At 40.9% G+C, this 16,236-nt stretch overlaps 1 long non-coding RNA gene across 1 annotated transcript; it reads left to right on the forward strand.

Moving 5' to 3' along the window:
- The first annotated feature begins 246 nt into the window (after positions 1-246).
- On the forward strand, positions 247-6,231 carry LOC144377993 (uncharacterized). The gene is made up of 3 exons (XR_013439377.1): positions 247-972; positions 3,666-3,733; positions 5,425-6,231. It is a non-coding gene; the product is annotated as an uncharacterized LOC144377993 (long non-coding RNA).
- The last annotated feature ends 10,005 nt before the right edge of the window (positions 6,232-16,236 follow it).

Consider the following 16,236-nt stretch of genomic DNA (forward strand, 5'->3'; position numbering starts at 1 on the left):
GTAGTTGGTTGATTTATTGATACATCTATGAAAATCAGTAAGATAAAGTATATGTACATTCAGATTTTTTTGACCTATTGTATATTAGCAAGAATATTCTTGGTTAAAATGAATTTTAGGTGTTGCAGATTCTTTGTATGAATCTCATCTCATGGTTTAGGTTTTGTTAATGATTTTGTAACTTTAAGTGCTTTGGGGTTGCACAGCAAGTATAAGATCTACCGCATGGTTGTGAATATTTGATAAACCCAACCTGATCTTTTATTAAATTGGGAGCCCTCTCACCACAAAGCCATGAAAAGCTAATTTCGGCTTTACTATAAATTACTGCAAATTCTGAACCTGCTTGGAATGCCTGCCCGTGCCTTGAACTCACCCATGCCTGGCTCTCTGACCAGATAGCAGCCCTCTCTGAAACTTTAGTGACACCTCATAAATATTGGCCTTCCCTGGCCAGACAACGACCCTCTCTGAGGCTCTAATGGTCTTCATAAATTCTGATGTTGGAGCCAGCAAAAATTGTAAACTACCATTAGTGTGATGCTTGTCAGAGTTCTGTTATCTGTAACCCCCCTTTTGTGTAACTTTCTGGGCTATAAAGCTGGGCTGTAGGAAAGCTGGGGCTGCTGTCTTGTTCCTGCCGTTTTGGGAGGAAAAGGCAGTCCGGCCGGTCGAAATAATAAGCTTGCTTTAATTTGATTTTATTGGAGTCAGTGGTCTTTTCTTGCGTCCTGGTCTAACATTTTGGAGTTCCCCAGCGAGATGACCCTGCCCGACCAGACCACAAGACCAGACTGCTGGAAATTCTGAAGCCGGCCTTCGCTCCAGGGCTCCGGGCTGGAGAACCACTCTAGGGGGTGCGCAACTTGAGACGTTCCAAGGCCTCGGAGTGAGCCTTCGGTCCCCGGAACCCTGCAGTGAACTGCCGCACTAAAACTATTAGCAAGCACCTGGTGGAGGAGGCCTCCATAGGTAAGTGGCGCCTTTATAACATCTGATATCCGGTTAAGGGAGATCTCTTCTGATGACAGAGAGGTGGCCTGGCGAGGCTCACATATACTCCTGTCCGGACAGTACGAGAAATCGTTCTGTCTTCTGTTCTGTTCTGTAGGGAATTCCTCTGGAAGGGTAGAGAGGTGCCGACGGGCACGCACGCACTCCTACCCCGGAGCTTTGGCAAGACGTTGCATTGCTCCTCTGTTTCTGTTTCGGCGCCGGGTTTCTGGGGTTTCTGTTTTCTTGTTTTTGTTCTGTGTTCTATATGTTTTTTGTTTGTTTGTTTTTGTGCGTTTTGTTGTGTGATTTCAGTGATAAAAACTTAAGGATATTGGACGTGAAAATGGGTAATAAAGCAAGTCAGCCTGACACCCCTTTGGACTGTGTTTTAAGGAACTGTGATGAACTGTACCCCCCTTTGTTAAGCAGGAAGAGAGAAGCCCCTAGCTGGCTGCTTGAAGCACCTCCAGTGCAGAGGGCAATGCCTGCTGGGGACCTAAGAACTGAGTATCTCCCAGGTTAACAAGTGAGACTCCTTTAAAACCCCTTATCCCTCCAGATCAAGAGAGTCACAACCTTTGGGCAGAGTCCCCGGTGTTTCTCCTTTGTTAGCAAAACAATAAAACTCCCTTTTTCTTTTTCTCAAAACCCTGTCCTCATTATTAAATTGGCATTAATTGGCTCTAAGGTCAGGAACCGAACTTTCAGTTACAAATTTTGATACCCCCCCACCCCCAGAACTTTTTGAGAACTGACTACTGAAATGTTAGGAGATGAAATGTGCTTGGGGTGGAATCCTGTAAGTAAAAGGAGGGACTGAGGGACTCCCAGCAGCTGCCGAAGCCCTGTTGCTTCGGGGATTCCCTCCTTCTTTCCCTGCACTGTAAGGATTATGCCACCTCTGTCTTCTTGAAAAGAGAAAAAGAAAAAGGAGACACTTAATGCAGTAAAGTCGCCATGGAGACCCTTGATTTTATATTTCAGATTGCCCCTCTGTGAAAATATCTGGTCCCCTTGTGGGGACATCTATGGTGCCACTGGTGTAGGAGATTTTTCTCTTATCTGCTCTGTTTTAAAAGGTTTCTGTCTGTCAGCCATAGTCTGGAGCTCCTCTCTGTCTGTCCTGTGTCTTTGTTTCTGACCCTTTAAGACATGTGCAATAGTGTGTTGATATTATAAATTGTTTCTTGGCAATGATCTTGGCTGAATGTGTATCTAAAAGATGATGTTTTATTGTAACAATCTGGTATCTGAATGGGTTTTTGATGCATTGCACAATGCTGCAGTTAAAAGTTGGGTTTAGGTAGTTGTTTAGTTTATGATTTCAGATAATTCATGCCAGAGAACTTAAATACTTAGGATGGAAAACTAAAGAACTCTACTTCCAAGTTGGCAAGTAACTTCCCAATCATTCAGTCTTTTTTTTCACCAATTTTGAATTGGGTAGCCTGGGAAAATGTTACTGTGTGTACCAGTGCATTAATTTGGACAAGGATAGTAAATCATAGTATGGTATCTGTTGACAAAACAAGATGTAAAGATATAAAATTTTGTGAATTGTATCTTAAACTTGTATCATAATTTTCAACATTGGAACCTGAAAATTATGACTTATAGTTAAAATGCCTTAGGCCTGAGGTGTCTGCTCAGAATAGCAGTTTTCCCCTGCTCCTTCCAGACCTCAGCCAGGACTTATGTTGAAATGCAAATGAAAGAAGCCTGCAAGCTCAGTAGGAGACTGATCTGAGACCTAAGGAAAAAAAAGTAAATTGTATGGTATTTACTAATTACTGGCTAGTCATTTTTACTAGGACTCTTGTTTTTTTCCTTAGATTCTGTATTTTTTTGAGCTCATGATTTTGACCCTACAGACCTAGGTTAATGTTTTTCTGATCAGTCCTATCTTTGACCAACTGTGGAGTTTTTGAAACATTGCAATGGAGATTTCACCTGCGAAAAGTTACTAAGGCCTTTACTATTGTTATGTGTGCACACTTTTGTTATGTGTTGTATGTCTATATATACATATGTCCGTATATCATATATATGATATACAAATTAACATATATAAGGAGCGCTCATAAAAACAAATTAAAAAAATGGATCCAAAGATCTTTAATTCATGTGATTTAAATGGTTCAATTTAAATTGGATAAACAGATAAAAATAAATGTCTTTAAATTTAACTTACAAGTTTTTCTAGGTGTTCAAAAAACTCATAAAATATTAATGTCTATAAAATGTCTAATATGCCTTGGTTCTAGGACTTTTCCTTCAACAAAAAATGGTTTACACTGTTCAATACATTTGTCTAATATTTTGATAAATAAGTAAAAAAATTTGATATGGGATTATTCATGAGTACTTTTGTTAGATATCTGATTGATTTACTAAGGTCTGTATAAGTTTGTACTAAAGTCTGTATAAGATTGTAAAAATCAGTCATGTGTTAAAGAGACAAAAATTTCTTAAAATATAAGTTTACCCATAACATTGTGTTTATTAAGTTTTACTTTTTTCTAGAGCAAGCAACCATAAAAATTAAACAACTGGTTAAATAAGAACTGTTATTTTAGAGCACTGTACTGCCATTTCTTTAAAAGCTAAGCTTGGTTAATGTAGAAACATCAATGTAATTGTGATGCTATTAATGTGCTCATATCTTCCAGGTATACAAGTCTGTAAGGTAGAAACTTTGAAAGAACATTATATCAAGCTGGTGTTCGGAAGTTATATGGTAAAAAAATATATTGGGGATTTATTTACCTGTTATCAATAAGATATGTAAAGTTTTGTTACTTCTTACATTGGGGAACAATTTAAATGTATTTTTAAGTTAATGAGAGCCTAATCTATGTAAAGGTTAAAACTTTCAGCCTTTCTTTAATTCATGTTTTAAATGTGATATCAAATGGTGTTAGCTAATGTTCATGTGACCTCAAACAATTTATGTAAACTTTGTAAAATGATAATTAAAAATACAAAGATCAGCTTTAGAACTAAAACACTTAAGATTTATAAAGAGCCCTGCCTTACCTGAGATGAGGCTCTGTGTCCCATCTTACTACATGTGAGAAAGACTATGAAAACAGTAGGCCAGATTTTAGTTCATTTAAAGTTATGTTCAAAAATTTGTTTTTTGTTGTTTTTTTCTGTCAAGATTACTAGGATCTCAAACAGGGGATATAATGTATAACTCAGCCAAAAATTCAGGGTAGCTGTTACACGAACTAACTGTTTTTACTCTTGTTAATTTTATTTTGTAATTTCCTTATAAGTGATCTAAAGATTCCCTGTTAGTGTTTTACAGAAGTGTTGCTTTAAAAACACAACATGGGTTAGTTTGAGATAATAAGCCATCACCTACAAGACAGATAGGATAATACAGATCCCAATTAATAAAAAGATAAATAATTATAAAGTTATAGACATTAAAGCCCAGTACTCTTAATATAAGGCTGTTAAAATTTATTTGCTGGATGTTTAAGATTAAGTTTTAAAATTAAAGTTAAATTAAAAGGGCCAGAAAAACCAATATTCGGCTCTTGCCCTCTGAGTCAGTCTGAATCCAGGGAACAGGGGACTTCTCTAAAGAGCTTTGCAACTCTGGGCCACATAACCTCCCGATCAGGGAGACTAATGAGACCACTGGAGAACAGAAAGCCAATCAGTGCATTTGCTGTGAAGAGGAGGGTCATCAGAGAAGGGAGACATCCCTGGTGCTTCCGAGGGAAGCCACATGGTCAAGCAAGACCTAGACCCATCCTAGCGCAAATGGCACTAGCAGAACTGAGAAGTTTCCCCAGAAATGACTCCCATAAAAGCTCAGCTGTTAACAATAGATAGAAACAAAAGTCAGTTTGACTGCTTCATCTTAAACACTTAGCAAAGACAGTTAAAACCAAAATACAGCCATTCCTGGGCATTTTAAATAATAATAATGATGATAATAATTATTATTATTATTATTTAAGGTATACACTTTATGTTAGCCTCCCAAAATAAGTAAGACTGGAGGCTACAAAGAAGGATTCTCAGACAGAAATGTCTGATAACTATAAAAAGAGACTATCAAGAGGAGCTGCCAGAGACAAAAGTTTTTAGTTTAAGGCCTACAGTTATTCCTAACCTACACAGGTAGGCTTCGTGTTTGCTAGTATGATTATCCAGCCCTGAGTAACAGAATTAAAGGTTTCTCTATTAGACACAGAGCTCATACTAGTAAAAAAATTTTGCAAGATCAGATGGCATTAAATTATTAAACTGTATCTTATGGGGAAGGACATCTGTAACACTAAAAGTTAAATGTTAAATTTACAGGCCTGATAACTGAAAATGTTAAAGCCTGGTGAGGGAACTTCTATACAGTGACACGTTCCAGCTGCTACAACATTTACTCAGTACTCATGGTTTTTGTTTCTCTCATAGAAGCACCCATCCCCAGATGACTTTACAACCTGTTCTTCCCCAACCAGACTTCAAACCGAACTGACTTCTAAAAGGCAACTCATGTCCCTCACGCCGTGCTCCCTCACGTCACCCTCTCTCAGCTCAGAAGAAGCCAAAATGAGTGACGCCTGTCTTCTTACAACAATGGAGCCAAAAATAAATAGATTATCAATATAAGTAATTAATTAAGTCAGGTAAAATCAGGGAGACCGGTTTTGGGTGAGTTCTAAAAATTTGGAGACTGTTACCTGAGGGATTAAAATTCCCTCAGTGCTCTTCCCCTACCCTATCAAAGATTTGAAAGGGACACATAAGAAAAGGGGGGAATGATAAACCCAACCTGATCTTTTATTAAATTGGGAGCCCTCTCACCACAAAGCCATGAAAAGCTAATTTCGGCTTTACTATAAATTACTGCAAATTCTGAACCTGCTTGGAATGCCTGCCCGTGCCTTGAACTCACCCATGCCTGGCTCTCTGACCAGATAGCAGCCCTCTCTGAAACTTTAGTGACACCTCATAAATATTGGCCTTCCCTGGCCAGACAACGACCCTCTCTGAGGCTCTAATGGTCTTCATAAATTCTGATGTTGGAGCCAGCAAAAATTGTAAACAACCATTAGTGTGATGCTTGTCAGAGTTCTGTTATCTGTAACCCCCCTTTTGTGTAACTTTCTGGGCTATAAAGCTGGGCTGTAGGAAAGCTGGGGCTGCTGTCTTGTTCCTGCCGTTTTGGGAGGAAAAGGCAGTCCGGCCGGTCGAAATAATAAGCTTGCTTTAATTTGATTTTATTGGAGTCAGTGGTCTTTTCTTGCGTCCTGGTCTAACATATTGAGCGTGTCAGGACGTTTCTTTGTTGGGCTCTCCTACACCCTCTCAGGTTCCTTGCTGGTCCTTACCCTCCACAGCCCAGGGAGGGCTGTCGATTATAGTGACCAGAACAGGAGCCGACCACGTGCCTCATCTGTTCTCTCACAAATGGGTATTCGACATTGGTTTTTTTGGAGTAACAGGTATGGTTTCAAGACGGGTCATGTGCCTTGGTAAGGCTAATGAGTATCTTCTCTGAGTTTGCTACTCCCCTTAAACAGAGCATGTATCTTCTTAAGAATTTATTTCTCAGACTGGGGTGGTGGCTCAGTGGTAGAGTACTTGCCTTTGTAAGGCACTGGGTTTGATCTTCAGCAGCACATAAAAATAAATGAATAAAATAAAGTTATTGTGTCCATCTATAACTAAAAAATATAAAAAATTTTATTTAAAGAATTTATTAAATTTATTTATTTAAATAAATTTATTTATTAAATTTATTAAAATTTATTAAAAGATTTTATTTCTCAGCCAAAGAAGAGTATGGCTTTGTGAAGGCAGCATATTAGCCTAAAAAAGGCACAAAAGGGACCTGAGCTATGGTGACACCAGCTGTACCTGAAGTCTTTTACTTTAAACACTTAAAATGTTTAAATTGATCAATTATTTTTTTCCCTTCTGTATACTTTTTAAAAAATTCTTTTTAGTTGTTGATGGACTTTTATTTCACTGAGTCCCCCTTATGTATACTTTTGACATAGATTTATGTTTGTTTTACTCAAAAGAGAAGTAATATCCTGGGGAAGTGGGTACAAAACACTGCTGATACAAAAAACAGAACACTCTTAACAAACTCAAGCCTTCACCTACACAATAACAGGAGTCTGGATAAAGACTTCAGGATGTTGTCTGCTTGAAGTCAATGGCACCTCATCCGCCAATCCCTGGTTCCTCCTACCACCCCTTGCTTGTCTTCTTTTAGCTATGAAGAGCAAAATTAATTCCAAGATGGGTTAGGTTTTGTAAAAGAAACAGGGGATCAGCTGTTCTGTTTCTCCCCACCACACAGAAATAAACATCGCTGCCTCAGTTATTCCGTTCCAGCTGAGCTGCTATTTTTCCATGGCATGTTGAGGTTGTTTCCACCGGATCTTGTTGGAGCAAACTGATTTTGCTGTGCAGGAGGTGATATTCCTGTTAGTGGGTGAGGCTACAGGTTTGGTGAATCTGCCTGTAGCTGGAGGCTCACCCCAGTTGGCTCAGCTGCCCCATCGTTTCAGCCCTGAAGATCCTTTTGCATTGATGCTTTTATCTAAATCCCATCTTTTCCACCACTTTCCAGTTTTCCCATCTTGCCCCCGATTTTGCTTTATAAAAATCCTAATAGCATTTATCACGATTAGTTATTATGGCCTGTATTTGGGTGTCCTTTAAAGGATGTGTTAGGATGACTATTATTTTTAAAAAATCCTCCTTGTCTTTATTTTCCCATTGCCATCTGTTCTTTCAAATATTCTCAGATTGTTTACGGTTGCAGTTTTTCCTCCATACATTTCCTGGCATTTGGCTCTCCTCTTCTGCCATGATAGGTCAGACTTTTAGAAATCTGGCCCCTGTGTAATTTGACTTTTTTTCCTCCGTCAAAACACTGCCTATGCCTTCGGGAATCTTTCATTTCTTAGGTCTTTGAGAAGATGTTAACTGTTTCAATATTTTGTTGTTTTAGTGTAAAGAAAATTGAAATATAAGCCATCAGTGATAGCATGCGTTGCTTATACCAGACCAGATTGCTGCTTACAAGTGGAATATGCAAACGTCTTTAAAACATGGAACATTCCCTTATGCATTTTAACCATCATCTACAGGTTGTGTGCTCTGAAGATGGAGTGAAGGCTCCAGGTTACGGTGACAGTTTTTGTTTAGCCACTAGATGTCTAGAAATGGGCATTTTAATTCTCTGAATTTAATTTTTAATTTTTTTTTTTTTTTGGTACCAGGGATTAAACCCAGGGGTACTTAACCACTGAGCCACATCCCCAGCCCTTTTTAATATTTTATTTAGAGACAGGGTCTCACTGAGTTGCTTAGGGCCTCACTAAACTGCTGAGGCTGGCTTTGAACTCTTGATCCTCCTGCCTCAGTCCTACCAAGTTGCTGGGATCACAGGGGTGCACCACCACACCTGATTCTGAATTGGTTTCCAATGGTGGGGTTTTACTTTGGAATAGACTCTGCCTTGTATATGAGAATGAGAAGGCAGTGGCTCTGTGTGTGTGAGTTATACCCCATAATTTCTGGTTCACATTTTGTCAGTGGTGGCATTTGGAATGGCATGGCCATCATTTTGGTATTGTTGGTATTGAAATGTTGACTAGGAATGTCCCATCGCACTTAGCAGCAGCAATAGCAGCAGTGTGTTGGGAGTTGTGGGCTCCAAAGACTAACTTCCTGATCCCCCCCTCCCCCCAGAAGAGCCATCCAATGGTAAGCCCTGCTGGCTCACATGATCCTTATCCACCAATCAGAAAGCACCTCATGCCAACTGTCAAACCTTTCAACCGTTAAACTGTCATAACTGTCAAACCACCCCCCGGCTCTATAAATATGCAGAGCTGTTCCTCAATAAACAGGCATTATCTCCGACAACAAGCCTTGTTTGTTCTTTCAGCTGGTATTAATGAACAGATTAATTGAACACTTAGCATTTATTGCTGATCCTGTCCCAATGTCTTATCTAGACTTTCTCTCAGCTCTGGGTGTCCATCCCTATGATGTTCCCATTTTTCAGACAAGAGGACTGAGGCTCAGAGTAGTTAGCAGCTTTCCTAGGACCACAGGGCTCGTTTGTAATGGGATTGGGACTGCAGTCTCCATGGTCCATGCTCATCGCTTATGGGCTTGACCCCTGGTGAAGGGCTTTGTAAGAGTCCAGGCTGTGAAGATCAAGATGATGCATCTTCATTATTTCCAGCTGTAAATGCAGACAGGAATTGCATCTACCTACGTTGAGAGGTTAAATGACAGAATGCCCATCCCTGGCTGGTAAGTGGTGAGTAAATAACCAGCTGCTGTTATTTTTGAAGCTATTGATTACTGTTCCACCATGGAACTTTAGGTGTTTGTTACCTTGCCTCCGATATGAGCGGGCCTCTGGACAGTCAAAGTTCATTACGGTGTTGAGTGTAATCATATCTTTGGGCGAGTAATGCTTCACTACCTCTGTCTTACATGATATATTAAGTAATTGAAGAATAGCAGATCTCTCCTTCACTTTATTCAGATTTCATCCTAAGCCCATTTCTCTACCCGCCAAAATGAGGAGAAATTTGTAGCTCAGGCCCTCATGTTTAAAGTGGACATTAATATTAGCAAATTCCCTTTAATAATCACCACATTAAATTTGATGACTAGAGGGGACATCCTCATAGCTTATAAGCAGGAAGTAATGTGTGTGGGAGACAAAGGAGCCTTCCTCAAATGCTAAGTCTTGAGCAAGATTAAAGGGACAGAGGACCCAGGAGGCCCAGGGTAGGCGTGTCTTTCCTTTAGTCTACACTTGGTAATTGCTGGTAGGTTTCATGAGTACCCTGCAGAAAGAAGGTGATAGAAACCCATCCTAGAGCAAAGATCACTGACACTTTTTCTTCTACATGACTCAGAACAAGAGGACTGTGATAAATAATGACTCTGACCTTGGGGTTATTAAATAGGAGTCCTTGAATTTTGCCTACAATGGAACTGGTAGTTGCCTAGGCAGGAGTCTGGAATGGCAGAGCTTGGTATCTGGAGGTCCAAGCTGCCTGAAAGAGATAAAATCTTGCATAGCACTCAGTGCAGGTCCAGAGGGTGATCTAGAACCAGAGGACAGTGTGGGCAACAGGGGATGGCTCCTTGGCACTTTGTGCCCAGATCTTTTGGCCCTGTGAGCATCTTCCCTCTGCTTTCTCCTCCTCCTCCTCCTCCTTCGATACTGCAGCAAGGAATTTGTCCATCTTAGAGCATAACCCAAAACAGGATGGTGGATGGTGGTGGGAACTTAGTTCCCAAAACCATTTAGAGCATGAACATCAATTACTATCTTATTCCATATGTAGTTAGAAAACCACTGTCTACATCTCTCTTCTCCCAGGGGAAGGAGTTAGTTTTGGGATCCAACTTGATCAGCTCGAAGAAGCCCATGGAGGGACTGTGTGAAAACTTGCATGTCACACACTGCCAGGTGCTGTCAGGTTCTTAGACCCAGGGAGCAGGCGAGAGATCTTCCTCCCCCCAGGGGCCAAGATGGCCCGCATCTTGGAAGTACAGAAAGGGTGCTCCCCGGGGTCATCAGTGTCCTTGGCGTCTTCAAGGATTGAGCACATTTTCTTGTTGCTGATTTTTTTGGATAATACTTTGAAATCCAGAAGGTAGTTTTCATTTCATCATGTTTAGGAATTGTTTTATATTTCATATGTTTAAACATTATGGAACTTGGGGCAAAGGCTGAATTCTTGAGATAAGGTAATGGTGGCAGGTGAGGTATGGGTGAGGCTAGATGTTATCATTTTATTCTGGAATAAAGGAGAAAAATTGTAGGTGCAAACCTTGCCTAGAGAAAGAAGGACACCTTCCCATGGAGGAGGAGCTTGGGCCTGGTCTCTGAGGCGAGGCTCTTTCAGGTCTAGGGCTGGCACTAACCTCTCGTCATTTTACCTCCCTGTATCCTCTATTTATCAGGGTTTTGGGTTTCGGGCAAGGGAAATAGGTTTCATTTCAGGTGCTGTTGATTGACAGCTGCTTATTGGAGCCTGGTGTCCAGAAAGATCATGCTGCCAAGCACTGAGGTTGTAGGCCCATGTTAGGATCATTAGTGCCTTGGGACATGGCGAGGCACACCTGTAATCTCGGTGACTTGCCAGGCTGAGGCAGGACATTTGCAGGTTTGGGGCCAGCCTGGGTCACTTTGCAAATCCCTGTCTCCAAATAAAAAGGACTGAGATGTAGGCCAGTTGTAAAGTGCCCCTGGATTCAATCCCCAGCATAATAACCCTTACGGGGGGGGGGGGGGAGAATAAGAAAAAGAAAAATCTGGAGGAAGATGCAGGGCAGGAGAATGCCTTACATTCCACTCCTGAATTAATTAGGAATTAGCTCCAATTTCTAGTGTTAAAAAGAGAAGAATGAGGAAAGGAAGGAAGGGATGTAAGGAAGGAGGGAGAAAGAATAAGAGAGAGAGCTATCAGAACAAAGAATCAGTGGCACTCCCTTCCCAGCATAAGATAAAGGAAAGCAGCAATTTTGAGTCTTCCTACTGAATCCTATCATGCAGTCATTCTCTTGGAACAGTTATGGGCACATAATTTTGTCCCTTTTTAGAATACATGTCTGCATTTTAATGAAGATAATTGTATTAATTATCTCTTACAGGAATACACTTTTCTCATAAAGACTATCTGTGCCCACATATGGTAGGTTTTGTTTTTTTTTTTTTTCCCAAAAAAAAGTTTTTTTTGGCTGTGATGTAGAAAAGAAAATTTCACTTCCACTGCAGAAGGTTATGGAAGGTAGTGGACACAAGTGTAACAGAAATACTAAAATACTAGCTCAACATTTGATCCCCCAGATTCACTCCCTCCCTGCAAAATGTTGCAAAATATAATCTAAAATGATATCTAGTTAATTCTTTTGGTAGATTAAGAAAGACTCTTTGGATATTGAAAATAATATCAGGCATGAATTTTTCAGTGTCGTGTCCATCAAAATTGTCTACCACTCATTGCTCTTTGAGACTTGTATATAAAACATTTCCCAGAATGAAATAAATTTTTTCAATGTCACTTGGCTTTAATAAGCCTGTTTATTACCAACATACTAGGGCATTCAAGTGGTATTTCAGCTGCTGGCTTTCTTTTTTTCTTCTTTCCATTTTAAATCTCTATATGATTTGAATTGTTTCCTTTTCACTTTTGCTTTGGCAAGGATGGTTGATGGAGGTGTTTTCATTTCTAAGGGTCTTCCCATAGTTCTTGGATCAAAACAGCTGGTCAGATGACTTGAGAGTTTGAGGAATAGACTTGACTAGTGAATTAAATGATCTGCTTTAATGTTTCAGTAGCAACTAGAGGGTGAAAGGGTGAAGTGGTCCACAGACCAAACCAGAAGCATCATGGGATTTTGACTGATGGGTGCCTTCCATTCCCTTCATTGTGAGGCCCAACAACTTTGAGGGTTTCTTAGGTCCCCTCTAGCCATTCAGGGACTTCCCCCCCCCATACTAGGGATTGAACCCAGGGGAACTTAACCACTAAGCCACATCTCCAGCTCTTTTTTTTTTTTAACTATATTTTATTTAGAGACAGGGTCTCACTGAGTTGCTTAGAGCCTCACTAAGTTGCTGAGGATGGCTTTTAATTCACAGAGCCTGAATGTGGAACCTAGAATGCTGGAGTGGCACGGGTGGCTTCAGAAGCCAAATTAGATTTTAACCTATCCACCTATGTATCTCAAGAAGTTAGTTCACCTCTCTGGGCCTCAGTTTCCTCCTCTGTTAATAGGCATCTAATAAAAAGACATAGTGAACAGTAAAATAATAGTCTAGGAATAATCTATGGAACTGTGCTTAGGCCCCTCCCTGTCAAATTAGAACTGCTTATTAATATTGAGCTTATGTAACAAAGTGAATTGGCATGCGGCTTGGGTGGATGTCCTACTGATTCTCAATTAATTTGTTTTCCGATTGAACCAGTTTTGGAGAAGATGGTGGGTATTCCAAGTGAGTTAAAGACCACTGATACCTGGCTGGAGAACCAATTCCCCAAGTGGGTCAAAGCTGCCCTGAGCACTGGTAGAAATTAAAAAGTTCCTCTTAGAAGACTAGTGGCTATAAGGATGGAGGAACATTCTTAAGGATGCTTCTGCATATCTTTGTGGGTTCAGAGGTTGATGCTGGCTCTGGATGGGTTGCCTCCAGGGCCTAACGTTCCCTGTGAGTTAGATGGTGTTCTTATTCCTCTCTTGGGATTAGTGTTTCAGGTTGATTTTTGCTAGGGTAACAGGAGTAGAGGAAGAAGAGTGAGTGGAGTGGCCACCAAACTCTGTGCACAGGTCCTTTAGGAGGGAGAAGCCTGCTAGGAAGCAGAATCCATGGGAAAAGCTTTGTTTGCTATGTTCCTGGGGTGAGGCCCAGCCTCAGGCCCTCTTGCTCCAGCTTTCCTCTGGGAAGTGACTTCCTGGTGAAGGGAAAAGTGTGTAACCAGATGCTTCTGGGAAACAGATGTCCCAGCAGCTCAGGGGAACACTCCTGTGGAGGGAAATGGCTTCTGACTGCTTAAATTTGCTTCAAAAGCACACACACATTTTCATGATTATCCCCCAGGGGTCGATACAACACACTGAGGGACCCACAAAGGACACAGGCAGGTTATCCACATATACCTTCCAGATAGAGACCCTGAAGTGTGTGCTTGTGTATCATCTTATTTTTTTTCACACATATACATAGAGAGCTGAAGGGTGGAGCAGGGGAGGGGAGTTAGGAGATGAGGGGGATAGTTCTAGAATAATCAATGTCTGACACCAGCAATAGGTGCAGTTGGTTTCAACAATACAACAAAAGACTTAACTTTGGCCTAGTCTTCCTCTTGGTAGGATTCAGCACCCCACGACTGTTAGGGTCCCTGTCTTCTTTCTGTTCAGGGCTTTGCTGTCCATAGTACAAACACCATTTTAACTCTGGCTCTGCTTCCTGATGTGCATGTTGCTGTGTTTTGTTTGGAAGGAAGAACTTTCTTGGGAGCCCTGGGGTCTCAGTGTGTCAGAGGGCATTATGGTGCCATGGCGCTGTTTTGGTGTAGCTGGCCATCTTCAGGGTGAGGTTTGTGGTGCAACCCTCCAGTTTGGGTGGAACCTGAAAATATCTTTTTAAAAAACTTTATAGCAATTATCAGTAAAATATAAAAGTAGTTTTAAAAATACAGTGAGCTCCAATATGCGCAGTGCTCCTGCCCCTGCCTGGGTTCTTTTTTTTTTTTTTTCTTTTAATCATCAGTCCATTATTCAGACAAAGAAAGTATGACTGCAAAATCAGGATTGTGGCCCAGGGATGCTAAAATAAAGCTTCCAAAGATGAGGAAAGAGAAGGTGAAATGAATGCTGGGAATGTAACCATGGTGTTTATTGCTTGGTTGTTTTGGGAGTCTATCCCTGATGGACGTGTTAGAGGAAGGGGTTTTTTTTTTTTTTGGTATTTATTTAGTGTGCTATAAAGAAAATATCATCTGCAGTTTCCTTCATTGTTGATGTCAGTGTTTTGGGGAAGCTTGACCAATATATTTATTGCAGATTTTATTTCTTTTATCAATAGTATCATTGGACTCATTGTTGTTGAAGTGTGTTCTCCAGTTATAATCATTAATGAGGCCCCTCCTTTTCTTCTCAAATTTGATTTCCTTTGGAGCATAAACTGTCTGGTCAACATCTTTCTAAGTCCCTGATAGGAATGTCCACGATCAGATTTCCCGACTGCCTGTCACCTTGGGGTGCCTCTTTCTGTCCTACCAGCTCTACAGCAGAAATGCTAAGGCAGGCACAGGATGTATCACTTAGTTTTCTGTCATTTGAACAAATACCTGAGAAAAATTACTTGGAGGAGGAAAGATTTATTAGGGCTCATGGTTTTCAGGGTATTCACTTTGTGGTTGGCTGACTTCATTGTTTTGGGCCAATGATGAGGCAGACATCATGACAGAAGGGTTCCACAGAGCAAAGCTGCTCACTTCATGGTGGCCAGGAAGCAGAGAGGGAGAGAGAGAGACAGAAAGATACTGGGGAGAAAAGGCATTGTCCCTAAGGGCATGACCTCAGTGATCTATTTTCTTCACCATTTACCATTTTTCTCTATCTCCCCAAATACCATCAAATATGAATCTTTCCACTGATGAGGTCAGAACCCCTTTGATTTAATCTCTTCCCCAAACGACCACCTTGAAACCCTGTTGCTTTGGGGACCAAGCTGTCAATACCCAACTTTGACAGACCATCTGGATTTTTTTTAAAGAGAGAGAGTATGTGTGTGTGTGTGTGTGTGTCTGTGTGTGTGTGTGTGTGTGTGTGAGAGAGAGAGAGAGAGAGAGAGAGAGAGAGAGAGAGAGAGAGAGAGAGAGAATTTTTTTTAATATTTATTCTTTAGTTCTCGGCAGACACAACATCTTTCTTTGTATGTGGTGCCGAGGATCAAACCCAGGCCGCAGGCATGCCAGGCTACCTCTTAAGCCACATCCACAGCCCAGACCATCTGGATTTGAACCATCACACATGGCCATTGCTTGGAAGACCACTTAGTTTTGTGAGTGACAGGCACTCTGGGGACCAGAAACACTAATGCCCAGTCCAAAGGCTTTTCTCATGTAGATTTGTCCAGAACCCAAGCTGGATACAAAAGTGTAGTTGCCAGCCACATTCAGACCATGGATCCCTGGTATGTCCATTTTCCTCTTTGTAGGAAAGTGCTAGTAGACCCCAGGTCAGCAAATGAGGGCACAAAGGCCAAGTTTAGCTTTCAATCCCTTTTGCAAATAAACCATGATTGGAAACCAGCCACGCCCATTCATTGGTGCCTTATCCGTGGCTGCTTTGGCACCATAGTTCCAGACAGAGGCTAAAATTTGTTTTTTTGTCAGATGCTTAGAGGAGATTGCTGACTTCTGTTCTGGAACATTGCTTTTTAATAGCTACATTCTTTGAGCCATCAGTGTGAGTCACAAATGTATTTTAAAATTTTCTAGAGGTCACACTTAGGAAGTGAAAAGAAACAGGTGAAATGAAGTAGTATTTGCTTAAACCCATTATGTCCTGATTATCAATCTAGCCTGCCATCAATGAAACATCAAGAAGTTGTAGTTCTCTTTTTCCTGCTTGCGTGTTTGAAAATTCAGAATAAACACATCTCAATTCTGACTATGCCACGGGTTGAGTGTTTAAGTGGTCACAGTGGTGAGGAGCCCA

The sequence above is a fragment of the Ictidomys tridecemlineatus genome, chromosome 5, assembly GCF_052094955.1.
Source record: "Ictidomys tridecemlineatus isolate mIctTri1 chromosome 5, mIctTri1.hap1, whole genome shotgun sequence".
NCBI classification, from domain to species: domain Eukaryota; kingdom Metazoa; phylum Chordata; class Mammalia; order Rodentia; family Sciuridae; genus Ictidomys; species Ictidomys tridecemlineatus.